An 11,921-nucleotide genomic window follows, 5' to 3' on the forward strand; every position below is an offset into this window, starting at 1 on the left:
GGTTCCGACTTAATTTAATGTGATGGAGCTGTCGTTGATCATCTTAATTTAGGTTAATCGGACACCTTAACTTGCATTTTATCTTATCTACGTTTTACCAGAAATTTTCAGATTCAGAAGTCAATTACAGTCAGGGAAGGATTAGCACCCATGTATTGCCCTTTCGGTACCAATTTGATTTATCGATTGTCTTAATTACGAAAATTAAAAAGTTAAATTAAAAAATTAAATGTTTGATCCGAATTATTTACCTTTGACGAATTTTAAATTTGTCTAAAAATAAATCCAATTAATGTTAAACAATAAAATAAAAGAAATATTAAATAAGTAAAAGAATTAAAACAAAATTCAAATTAAAAATGATTAAATTGAAAAGAATTAAAAGTGAAAGATCAAATTGATGTTAATTGAAAGATGCGACGAAAAAAAGAATTTAAGGGGTCAATTTACAAAATATAAGAAAAATAAACAGGGATTAAATTGAATTAATTCAAAATTCAAGGGCAATTTTACAAAAGTGACCAAAATGAATTACGCATCAAAATTGCAGGTACTAAAGAAATAATTTCATAATTACACAAAGGTCCCCCTATAAATAGCCCTAAAATCACAAAATTCAATCACTTTCATTCGTTTCTCCAAAACCAAACCCCCCAAACTCTCTCAACTCAAGCATTCCCTTATCCTAACTGGCCATCCTCCGACGAGGCCTACACCCGTCGCCGATGCCGCTTCGGCCACCACCATCGGTGGCCGGAGAACCTAAAACTACCCTGAAACCTTCCTCTCAACACCCCGAAACCAAATCCAACCTCAAAATACCAAGAAAACCCCCCGATTGGTGTAGATCTACACTAAAAGTTTCGATTTTTACCTTTCCTGGTGACCACTTTTTAAACTCTGACGAGTATTCTCTCTTTCAAGCAAAAACTGAGACCGAGTCTTGGTTTTTTTGTTTTTTTAGTATGCGAAATGTTTTTTTTTCTTTGCTTGATGCCTTGATGTTTTGATCTTTGATGCTTGTTTTTTTTTTGTTTAATTTGCAGGGGTTTATATAGCCCTTCGATGGTGACTTTTTTCGAGAATAATAGGGTTGTTTCCCATCTCTGATTTGGTTGGCTTTTTTACTGTTTGTGTTGGCCGAAAATGACTAGAAATCCCTATTATGTTTCGATTTTTCGGTTTGGAATGATTCAGTTTAGCGCATAGTGGCGACCTTGTAGGCGCGTGGTCTGCACGCGCTGTTGAACGACGATCAATTCCTCTAGTGTTTTTGGTCGTTGGATCAAAGAGCCAAATCCAACGGCTCTGGTTGATGCAGCGCCCAAACTAAACACAAAAACCCTAATGGACATTCTTCCCAACTGGACTTGCTTGCTGGGTCAGGTCTGCTTGCTTGGTTAGGTTTCACTCTGGACCCGATTTGGACTTGACTGGACACGAATTTGGAACTAAAGATAAAACCAAAAATAATATAATAATAATATAATATAATATATAATAAATAGATAGATACTAATATATTTATATAATATAATAAATATGTATATACTATAACATATAATATAATCATAATAATAATTTATATATAATATGTAATTATACTATAATATATAATACGCACACTATATTTATTTAAAAAACTATATAACATATATTATATTTTCAAAAACTATATAATATGTTTTAAAAAATTATATATATTATATATGTTTTTTAAACTATTTTCAAAAAGCAATTTTTTATATGTTTTCAAAATTATATAATATATTTTCAAAAATTATATATTTTCACCAACCGTATATAATATATTATATACGTTTTTTTAAAATTATTTTATATATATTATATACTATATAATAATATAAATATTGTAATAAGAACCTTTGAAGTCTTGGATGAAAATGGGTGTCTACACCTCCTTTAGGAGAAATTATTTGATGGACTCGGCTTACCACATCATCCGTTGTCGCAACCAATAAGGTTTGACTATCTCAAGATAACTTCCAAATAACTACTCACTTTTTTTACATGTAGGAAAGAGGATAATATTCACCTTGGAGGAAAAATTATGTGGATGGAGCTTATTAGTTGGGACCACAAATGACGTAGTGAGTCGAAACTATCTAATAATTTTTCCTCCTCTAGCCCTTTGTGCTCAAGTCCTTAAGGTAGTGGACTTTTTGGGGTGGCACCGGAAGGCAAGATTTAAAGCTTAGGGTCGGTGGGATTAGTGATGGGGTTTGAATTAAAGGTTAAGGTTTACTGGTTGAGTTTAAATTTTTTTAATTATTTTCTTTTTTTTTTTTAATTTAATCCTGCATGTAGTTAAAATGGAGCTATTCTAGGAAATAAAGATAAATGTGTTCTATTTGATACAAAAGAAAAAAAAGTATTATTTTAATAATTTAGATTAAAAAGATACATCTAAAAGACTTGTTATGTATTGATTTAATAGTTTGTACATTACTTTTGACTTAAAGTAAAAATAAGTTTTCAAATTATGTATTCTTTTTGTTTTAAATACATGAATCAGTTTTTGGTCAAGCCTTTAAATTTTTATATTTAATCATTTGAAGTCATATCATTTCTCAGTTAAAAATATTTTTCGACCAATAAGATATTGACATATCATTTAAAGTACTTAAAGTGGTTACATATAACAGTATAATGACTTAATTTGATAAAAAAAAATAGTTTAAGTACTTAAAGCAAAAAAATGACCTAGACTGAGTACCTTTTTTTAATTTAAGCCTTTATATTTCGTTAAATTTGTTATTTATTGGTTTAATTTCAGTGTCTAATTTTTTGGATAAAATATAAAAATGGTCCCTCAATTATAAGATACTATTTTGAAACGTAATGAATAATCGTATAACTACCAAGAACTTAATTCATGTTGAAATAAAAAATAATTGGGTGAACAAATTAAAACAAAATTGATAATTGAAAGTATTAAACATATGGTTTACCCTCGTAAATATAGTCCCAAACTTTTCGATTTCTTAATATGTTAATAATATCTTTTAAACCTTAATTTTAAAATCCTGAACAGAGACAAAACTAGAATACCCTGATAAGAACAAATTTTTCCTACAAACTTTATAAAAAATTCAAATAAATAAAATATAGTACACTGCTAACCCCCAAAAACCTAAACAAAAAGAATTTTATCAACCATTCCATTACATAACTAACATGCACGCGAATTTTATTAAAAAAAAAAACAAAAACGGATACCTAAGGCCCTCCATTCTTTTTTATTTATTTTTTTCACTCAGTGTGATCCTCTAATTTAGAAAAACGACTTAGTATGATCCTTTAACTAACGTTTTTCGTCGTTGACCGATAGAGTCGTTACTTTGTGCTGACATGGCACTTTAAGTGGGTCAAATCCTTTTTTCTCACATCCTGACCCTCCAAATCAAGAAAATAATTCAATCTTGCCCTTCAATTTTTTCTCTTCCATTTTAGTCACTAAACTTTAAAAGTTTTCAATTTAATCACCAACTTTTGAATTGCTCCTATTTTAATCATCATGATTTATTTTATTAATATTTATGTATGATGTGACATTTATGTATGATGTGGTATTTTTTTTTTTTAACCAAAGATTTATTTTTTTTCTTTCATTACCAGATTCAGTGAACTCAGATTGAACTTATAAAAAAAATGAAAAACTAGGGGTGAGCTACTTGACCAGATAATGAAAGAAAAAAAGAAATCTTTGGTTGAAAAGGGAAAAAATTAAATGAAAGGATAAAGGTGGAGAGTGGAGATTTGGAAATATATAAAGTAGAGAGAATATTTTAATTTAATTATAATTTTGAGAATATTTTTTGTTTCAATATATTTTTAAAATTTTATTTAATTAAAATTATTTTAATCATATATCAATAAAATAATAATAATAAATGTCACATCATATAAATATTAATAAAATAAATCATGATTATCAAAATAGGAGTACTCAAAAGTTGAGTGATTAAATTGAAAACTTTTAAAGTTTAGTGACTAAAATAGAAGAGAGAAGATAGTTAAGTGATGAATGATATAATTTTATCATTTATAACAACATTAAACAGAAATAGGAGGGTCAGATTGAGTTATTTTCCTGAGTTGAAAGGTCGGATTGAGAGGAAAAAAGGGCTAGTCAGTACAAAGTAACGACCCCGTAGGTCAACGACGAAAAACGTTAGTTAAAAGACCACATTGAATCCTTTTTCTAAATTGAAGAGTCGCATTGAATGAAAAAAGTGGAGGGTCATATTGATTTTTTTTAAAATAGAGGGCATTAGGTTCCTTTACCTAAAAAATGCACTCGAAGGAAAATATTTTTATATTTTCTTAATAATAGGTGTTACAAAATTGAAAATTCGACAAAAGTCATCTCATCGCCAAAAGTCTGCAATTTAAATTGGCAATAAAGAATTTGATCAATCGAAATTAATCATAATTTATTATGAACTTGAATTTTAAAATATAAAGAATCGACTGTCATATTAAGATGTTTGAATGAATTTATTTATTTTTGACATAAATAAAATAAGATTTGAGGTAAGACATATTCAAAGCTAGACTGAATCCTACAAAGGAAAGGCCTCATGTGAGTAACAAGCACATCATTGACAGCACAATCTCACTGAAATCCGCTAAGATAATTTAAAATTATCATCATTAGCCTCTATAATTTGAAAACAAATTGACAGCCAAGGGTTAGTCTTCAACTTCTGGTCTAAAACTCAAAAAAAAAAAACTTTGCTTCATCATTGTCTCTTCTTTATTATCTTTCAGAAAAAATATATATATATATATAAAAGAAATTGAAGAGATAACCCTAAGAATTTTAAATTTCTTAAGAATAAACATCGCCGAAGAGGCGGAGAAGAATCGAGAGATGAGACTATTGAAGGGAAGAGGGGGTTCAAAGGAGGATAAATAGTGTGAACGAGGGGGCTACTCTGAGAAGAAGGAGAATAATAAAGAGAATCATGATGCAAAGGAGTTGCACATGTTTGTGTGGAGTTCGAGTGCTTCGCCGGTATCCAAAGCAGGCGGACTTCACGTCTTCGCTGGCTACTCTGAGAAGAAGGATCTCCAAAGAATTCACAGAGAACAAGCAGCAAGAGTGGGGAGTCGAATCACGAGTATGGTGGTAACGAGCTTAGCTCGCATGACGTCATGGAGCTGAAGAGACGATTCAAAGAGGGTGACAACGACAATGAAGATAACGGCGGTAGAGATGACAATGGTGATGGTGACGATTTAGAGGAAGAGAGTAAAGAGAAGGAAAGGGTGGTGGAGAGGGTTACGAGTATAGTATTAAATTGCGGTTGCGAATTTTGTTACGGTTGCGGTTGTGGTGTCGTGGTTACTGATGCTGCGAATGTTACGTGACTGTTGCGGGCGTGATCTCTTATTCAAAAATCACAATACGTCTAAAATATTATATTTATACATTTTACAATTATATTTTAATATACTAATAATAATATACTCTTAATATTTTATTTTGAAAATAAAAATTTAATTTCATATATAAAAATTTATTAAAAATAAATATAAATCATAGAAGTACTGTCATACTAGATAATGTGTAGTAACAATTATAATGTTAATGAATAACATATAAACAATACCACTAAGATCATATCAATTTTTTTTATATTTTAACATAAAAATATTCATTTACATAACTTAGAAAGAAAAAAAATACATAACTACAAATATAAAAATATATATCTTACAGTTCACCACCAATATGAATGACGTAGTAGATCTAAAGCATTTTCATCTTCGTCATTGTATTGATTTTGATTCCTTCTTATTCCGTGTGGAGAAGACATCACATTATGTGCATCATAAGATGCATCTTTGGTAGGAAACATGTTGTATGATAAATGATGACAAAAAAATCATAACTTGAATTTTGTTCAAGGTAAGGCGGATAACATGAATTTGGTTGGTAAGAATGAGAACCATGAGATGATTCACTAATTTCATTATCATTTGTAGTTGAACTATATGATGATGACACTGCAAATGAATCGTAAAAGTATTATCCCATCCTCATATGAATTATATCATCATCATATCTTCTATTTTGTGATGCATTTGATGAATTATCATCGAACGGATATTTGGACATACCTTGATTTCCATGAAAAGTAGTAGAATAAATGTGTCCATATTCTGGTTGGTACGTATATTCATTATCACCACCATGATCATCACAACCACTATGATCATTGTCATCGTTATCATCATCATCATCATCATATTATAACTTGACGTCGATAATTGAACATTTTTCTCATTAGATGGAGTAGGTGAAATGTTCATAGTAAATAGATAAATTACATATAATATTATAGTATTATAAAGTGAATTCCTCTCTTATACAAAATTTATATAATAATAAATATACATATAATTATGATACTTGATGTTAATATAAAAATTTAATTTAAAATTAATCACGTCAATTTTAGATATGAGAAAAATTTAATTTAAATTTAATTTTAAAATAACGTTAATAAATAATTTAATTAATTCAAATATAAGTAACTAATTTTAAACATAACTATTACGATATTATTAATGATATATATTTGTAATCCAGTTTTAAGAATTAAATTAGAACAATTCATTTATGTAATTTTATATTTCTGATAATTTAAAGTTTGTTGTGGCGTTGCGGCACAATTTATAACATGTTACGGTATTACGTAACGGTTTTTGACCGCAACGCAATTTAGTACTATGGTTATGAGGAGCTCAGAGGAAGAGGGGGAGAGCGAAGAGAGGGGTGAGGAGGCCGCCGAAGAGAGCGGCGGCGGAGTTGAGGGGCAAGAGAGGGAGGGAAAACGTGAATAATGAGGTGGTAGTATTGGGAGGTAGCGGAAGAGCTAGGACTCCATTACTTTGATGATGAAGAAGAAGAAGCTTCCACATCCCAACTCACACACGTGGGTTTTTTATTTTTTTTATTTTTAATTATCAACTCAATTTTTTATTAATGGGTTAATGGAAGTTAACAGCGAGAGACTTAAATCGGACCGATAACGTAAAAGACCAAACGCACTCAATTAAAACAATCATGATTAAAGTCGATTAGACCGAAAATAAAAGAGACCCTAACATAGTTTATCCTTAATTATTTCATTGATGGGCAAAATTTAATAAAAAAGTATTGATAAATTTTGTAAAATATAAAAATTAGGTTATACATGGAATTCCAAGGAATTGCTAACCCTAAAGCATAAACAATTTCAAATTATTGGCTTCGAAGCATTAGGCTTTACGTTCGATAATTTGCAAGCTTAAACAATCTCAAATCATTTGACTTCGAAGCAGTAGGCTTCTCATTCAATAATTTGCTTTCAATCTGTTTTATCTACCTTCTTCCTGAGTCAAGGTGAGTGCATTTTCAGTTGAAGGTTGTGTATGCAAACCTACAGCATTTGTATCACCGGAACTTCTTTCTACATAGAAGCCAGGCTCCTTCGGTCGAGGCAGTGACGTCGCGATCTCTTCGTTATCCAACATCCGAACCACGCACGACATCGTCGGTCTGTCCTCTACGTGTTTCTGAACACATAGCAGGCCTACCTGAATGCACCTCACCACTTGTTCTTCAACACATGAATCTTCCGAACAACGATCCATTAGTTCCATGGCCTTCCCATCGTTCCACAGCAGCCATGCCTGCAATGAATCGAGTTCTTAATCCGATATCTTAAGACTAATGACACAACGAAATCTTATGACAATGCAAGAAAGGCGACCTACATGTCCCAAGAGATTGTGGTAATGATCCGGATGGTTAAAGCCCCTGTTCCTTTTCCCACTCACAATCTCTAGCATAAGCACCCCCAAGCTAAACACATCTGATTTAACCGAAAATTTCCCGTCAATCGCGTACTCCGGCGACATATAACCACTAAAACAAATGATCAAGCAAAGTGTAAGCTTTTGAACAAAGTGAAGAAAACAAGCAATCTATTAATTTCATGCAACAACATTAGACTTACTATGTCCCAACTACTCTCTTAGTTTTGGCTTCAACTTGATCACCTTCAAACATTTTGGCTATCCCAAAGTCTGAAATTTTGGGGTTCAACTCATTGTCCAGCAACACATTACTGGCTTTCAAATCCCTGTGAATGATTCTCAATCTCGAATCTTGGTGGAGGTAAAGAAGCCCTCTTGAAATTCCCATTATGATTTTGAAACGCTTCGGCCATGTCAACACCTTTCTTCTGGTTTCATCTGCAGAAGTTTTATTTTTCTTTACCATGTACTGACATATTAATTAAGTAAAAATTAGATGAAAACGAACCGAAAATGAAGTAATTCAAGCTTCTGTTAGGCATAAACTCGTAGATAAGCATCCTTTCATCTCTCTTAATGCAACAGCCCAAAAGCCTAACAAGATTTCTGTGTTGAAGCTTAGATATCATTGCAACTTCGTTCTTGAAATGTTCAACACCTTGCCGGGAATTGCTAGAGAGCCTCTTTACTGCTATTTTCTTGTCCCTCAAATAGCTCACCCTGCATGTTATTTTGCAAAGGAATTATGATACAAGTCCCCTTTCAATGAATCATATATATTAATCATTGAAGCAGATATTAGCTCTGGCAATTACCTTGTAAACAAGTCCGAAACCGCCTGTTCCTATTTTATTCGAGTCGGAAAAGTTATTGGTTGCGGATTCAATAGTAACAAAATCGAATAACGGCAACTCCAGATCTTCTTTGTTCGAATGCAGTTCTGAATGTGAAAGAACAGGTATTAGATTCTATAGATCTAAGAGAAATGATAAAGTTTAATTACCTTTTCTTTTGCTCCTATACTTCCAAACTATGAACCAGCATGCCAAAAGTAAAGCAAGCAGCCCACCGACCATTGATGTGATCATTATAATCACTATTCTTTTACTTCTCCAACTTGAATCATCTGTCCCTTTACACCAGCAGATCAAGTCAGCCATTAGTTTCCTCAAAATGCAGCAGTTAACAAAATGGAATAACACAAAATCCACTTACCTAATTCTGAAGCAGGCAACCGGACATAGATATTTTGCTCGAATTGTTCTGCAACGAACTCTCGGATATCTGTCAGTTCTCCGAACCACATTAAACATCCACTTCCGTTGTAATTCGATCTAGCATATGCTATACACGAACAATTATTCAAGCACTCTGCCCGGCAATCCTCGAGGTTCAACCTTTCGTCTAACTTGATGTCCAACAGGTCTGGCAATTTCACATTCTCAACTTGCAGGAATCCCTCTCTCTTCCGGCAGTCTAATGGGGTGCTCCTCACACATCCACCAGTCCAATTGAGTTCTAGCCACTCGCGTTCTGATCTCGGAACGAACCCTTCCAAGCATTCACAGATTGGCCTCTGCTTAGTCTTACAAACTCCATTAGGGCCGCACTGTGCATAATCATCACACATATCATTCTGCACTGTAAACATGGTGGTCCATTCACTGGTGTTCTCATACAACACGAGGCGTTCAAGCAAACCAGATTCGTTCACCGTAAATCTTGTGATAACAGATTTGTCCACCACTTCATAGGAACGGTAAACCTCCTCTGTATTAACAACATAAACATATACAGTAAGAGGGCCTACCTGTGGTGGAACACCACCAAAGCTAATTCCATTCCATGGACCACCTCGATACCTCTTCTTCATCCCCTCACGAAGAAAAAACTGAGGCAAGCCATTATGCTCAATTCCATAAGTAAAAGCTCCAGGTGATGGATCATTAACACCCTTCCGTGCCCTCAAATATCGATTTACGCCGGTTTTAAAGTTCCTTCCTATCCTCATCCCTGCCAATTGTGTATCCGTTGGAAAATCAAAACTTTCCCACAAGTAACTTTCTGTCTCTTCATCGGTATTCTCATCTTTAACAACCAAATTACCCGAATCCAACAATTGAGCAACCGGATTGTTTGCTGATCTAGACGAATTAGCGGACCAGATCATAGTGTTTTGTCCATCAAAGATGAAAAGATAACCAGTGCTGGAAATATTAAGAAACGCGTGTGAGTCTATAACTGGATTTTCTCTATTACCAACCCATACAACAGTATCAGGAAGCCTTTTATACCATATTCCCAAGTAATATTTGTTGGAGTTAACAGGTGAAAAGAAGCCTAGCTCGAATATTTGACCAGGAGAGACTAAGGTGCTTCCATTTCTGAGTGATTGAGATGGAGCTAAGGTATTAACAGCAGAAGCATAGTATGAGCCTGAAAACAGGCAATACTGAAAGAAGATCAAACCAAGTGTCTTCATGAAGAAAGGAATGAAATATAGGAAAATATAAACTGAACATGCAATGAAATTATATTTATCATCAATTTACCCGCCAGAACTTGGAAAACAATTTACATTTTCACATGCAAAATCATAACTTACGCTTGCTGTACGAGGTCAAAGTCAAGAGAATTTGGTAGCAGCCATGGTCTTCATTCTTCAAACAGTAAGACTGACCTGGGAACAAAAATACTCATTTTAACTTCCGAACCAACACGTGAGCGTGATTCACTGGGATAAATTAAAAATTCGATTATAGTCAAATCAAGAAATAACAGGTATTAGTGTCATATAGTTTGATTGTTTGACTTTAACAATAAAAAGTAACCATATTATAGTTCAAGTATTTTCAGTCGAACACGTATCAAATAATTAAGAACGAAGGATTATTGTAGAGAATGTATCAAAAAATAGTATAATTAACCAATCAAATTACGCAATAGATGAATTTTGTTCTACGGGAACGTTAATGAATCAAGGACATACAAATCGTCCTTCCAATTTAAGGATGAATTGAGAGAGTCTGGTGGGAGCGACTAAAGTATCGCTACAAAAAAATGAACCCGAATCACGCTCAATGTTCAATGTTTAATGGGTTTTGCAAGTTCGTTCAATGGGTTTTGCAAGTTCAATGTTCGAATATTTTTCTCTGCAGGTTATTAGCTTGAGGAGCTTTAGTGAGTATGTATATTCATAAAACCTTACTTATTTTTTTGATTATCAAACTTGAGTTGTATTATTTGATTTAAACTATGTGTCATAAAACTTCGAATTATAAAATGTTTTGTAGTTATCACGAATGTCTATTTTGATATCATTCAATATGTTTCTATATGAAAATGAACAAATTTTAAATTTTAATGGTTGTCTTGACATTCCAATGTTACACTTTAGACCCGATAAAATTTAGGGTGTTACAAATTTAAAATTAAAAATATGCATCCAATAATCAATTTTGATGAAACGAAGAAATGAATAATAAATGATAATTTTGATTGGAAAGAAGAAATAGTAAATAGGGTAAACTATACATTTAATGCTTCAACTATTATTTTTGATCCACTTTGACTACTCAGTTATCTTTTATTTCAAAATCATACTTAATATTTAATTTTAATTTCATTTTTGTCACCATCATTAAAAAATTAACAATGATGCCAACATGTCATTATAAAATAGTACTATATAATTAAAAAAATTAAAAAATAACACTAAAACTAAACATAGATATAATTTTGAAAAAAAATAGTTGAATGAACAAATCAAAACAAAAGTGATGATTGAGAGTACTAAACATATAGTTTTGCCCTAGTAAATATAATCCCAAATGTTTTGATTTCTTAATGTGTTAATAATCTTTGAACTCCGTTTAAACGTTAATAGGGAGGATTGAATGATAATTACAGAAATTTCTAGAATAAGTGTTTTTTTTAATAATCAGGGGTAAGTACAAGACAATATCTGTTTAAATATAACTCTCAACCTTTCAATACTGAACGCTCATACCCTTGACATTTATGGTGCTCGAACCCGAATCTTCAGAAATAACAACAATTCTTTTATCACGAATGTCACTTGATTCGTG

The 11,921-nt window shown here is 32.2% G+C and overlaps 1 non-coding gene and 1 pseudogene across 1 annotated transcript; both read right to left on the reverse strand.

The window, feature by feature from the left end:
* Positions 1-4,597: 4,597 nt before the first annotated feature.
* On the reverse strand, positions 4,598-4,684 carry LOC120143471. The gene has a single exon (XR_005517940.1). It is a non-coding gene; the product is annotated as a small nucleolar RNA R11/Z151 (small nucleolar RNA).
* Positions 4,685-7,392: 2,708 nt separating this feature from the next.
* On the reverse strand, positions 7,393-10,315 carry LOC120143354 (annotated as a pseudogene).
* Between the last annotated feature and the right edge of the window lie 1,606 nt (positions 10,316-11,921).

Source organism: Hibiscus syriacus, unplaced genomic scaffold (genome assembly GCF_006381635.1).
Source record: "Hibiscus syriacus cultivar Baekdansim isolate YM2019G1 unplaced genomic scaffold, ASM638163v2 tig00110847_pilon, whole genome shotgun sequence".
Taxonomy (NCBI): domain Eukaryota; kingdom Viridiplantae; phylum Streptophyta; class Magnoliopsida; order Malvales; family Malvaceae; genus Hibiscus; species Hibiscus syriacus.